Source organism: Rhagoletis pomonella, unplaced genomic scaffold (genome assembly GCF_013731165.1).
Source record: "Rhagoletis pomonella isolate Grant_MI unplaced genomic scaffold, Rhpom_1.0 Rhpom_scaffold_00001, whole genome shotgun sequence".
Classification (NCBI taxonomy): Eukaryota; Metazoa; Arthropoda; class Insecta; order Diptera; family Tephritidae; genus Rhagoletis; species Rhagoletis pomonella.
The window spans coordinates 115,696,993-115,699,290 of NW_023458555.1; positions in this window are offsets into that span (position 1 = coordinate 115,696,993).

Below are 2,298 nucleotides of genomic sequence, written 5' to 3' on the forward strand. Positions count from 1 at the left end.
TCCAAATATTTTAGCAACCTTTTTTGCACAAATATTTCACCGGTGCGTTCGTATAATGACGGCCACAAACATGTAAATATACCTGATTCCTAAGTACAAACGTATACCTTATTATCGCCAATATCCATATACCGTAACCTAAGGATGAAAAGGTGCCAAGTCCATTTTTCGTATTACCTGTCATTCTGCATCAAAAACTAAACTTAAAAAAAAAATGGACTTGGCACCTTTTCACCTTTAGGTAGCGATATAATTTATGACGTACTTGGACCAAGATTCCAGAAAAGTCTGCCAATGGGCTCGTACTCAACCATATTTCGGGCGGAAGTCTTCCTAATCGAAGTCTGTGTTCCCGAATGTCATCGTAGAAGGCAAATGAGGCCAGAATAAATATTATGTCGGGCATTCAGGCAGCGTTAAAGGCCTTAGAGTCTTTTAACACGGCATCAAGTCTTGTAAACTCTTGAACCACCTGCGAGCCCACAATAGCGTCACGCATGAAGGGTTTGAAGGCAACGAAAGGGCTGACTGTCTCGCAAAGCGTGAAGCCCAAATGCGTTTGCATCCTAGCCTTTCTGTGGTACATCTAAATGATACACTGCAGACCTACTTAGGAGCTAGCTGGGAATAATCTCAAATTGCTGCCTGCTGGCGGAAGTCAAAGGGAATAAGATAGCAGGAACTCTAAAAGACACCTTGAACTTAGAACTCTTACTGGCAACCTGACAGCACACTGCAAGTTAACGTACGGTTTTAATTAAATGGGTCTTTCTGTAGAGACGGACTGTAGGGTTTGTCGGCTGGTGAAAGAAACCCCAGAGTATATTCTACGTGCCTGTCCACGAAGCATGAATCATAGATTGATACACCTTGGAGAACGATTACCTTCTCCATCTAAAATTTGGAACATGGCCTCATCCAAAGTGCTGAGCTTTTTAAATAGCCTAAGGTTGGAGTGATTACAACTTTGATTTAGCACAATATATCTTCTTAGGTCCAGCGCGGGTATCTTCGACGTAATAATAATAATATCGTCACTAGACACGAATAAAGAGCTCGGAAAAACTGTTTGGGGAGTTCTGGGAAATACTGTTCCACTCGAAAATATAGTTGACCGCGGACATAAGTTTTTGGGTCTTTCTTCGATGTCAAAAAGGTTAACGCGACTTTATTTGCCGTCACCTATGTTAAGAGTTTTTCTTCCCCGAAATTTTTTTTACTCCTCTTTTTTCGCTATCAACTTTTGGGCTCGCGTCTTTATTCGTATCTAGTGACGATATTTATGTATGTGTAAAGAGACATATGTACATATGGATAAGTCTATACAGTAAAATTAATCGATATACGCAGTTAATTTGTTTTTATTAATCTAGTTGTGCTTTAGTTTTACTAGTTTATATTAACGATGCTGTTAAAAAATTTGACATTGAAAACAAATATTAAAACTAAAAACAAGTAAGAAAGTCTAAGTTCGGGCGGAGCCAAACATTAAATACCCGGCGCAAGTTTTAAATATATGTTTTCCACCTTTCCGAAAGCTACCGCGACATGATAAGCCGGGGTGTATAAATAATAAGTAAATTAGCGTCCTTCAATTACGAAATATTGAAATTTCAAGCATTTCTGAAATTTACCGTTATATGAAAAGCGGCCGAAAGTTTAGTCCGATTTCAACAATTTTCAACGGTTTGCTTTTATGTGGCAAGCACAATAACCATACCGAGTTTGGTACAAATTGCTAGAACGGTTAGCGAGATACATATATGTGATCATAAGTGGGCGGTGCCACGCTCATTTTCCAAAATTTTATCATAAACGTAAACGTCTTGGTAAAGAATTGTTGCAACCATCAATTTCGAATAAACTAGCTTTAATATTTCCTGATTTATCGAAAATTTCGTATTTCTCTAAATTACCGTTATATGGGATGTGAGCGTGGTTATTGTCCGATTTTAAAAATTTTCGGCCGTTTGGTATGCTGTGCCAGGGCCAACAACTGTGCCCAGTTTGGAAGAAATCGGTGCAGCGGTTACCAAGATATATACATGTTACCATAAGTGTGCGTGGCTATGCCCATTTTCCAAAAAAAATTTAATATTCTTATTTTTCGTCTAACAATCATTGTGAATATTAATTTTGCGTGAATTATCTTCAGTAGTTACTAAAATATCGCAGTTTTCGTATTTCTGAAAATTACCGTTATATGGGTGGTAGGCGTGGTTATTGTCCGATTTCGCCCATTTTCAATACCGTCCGTCCTATGCCCAAAGGAAGTGCACATACCAAGTTTCATTAAGA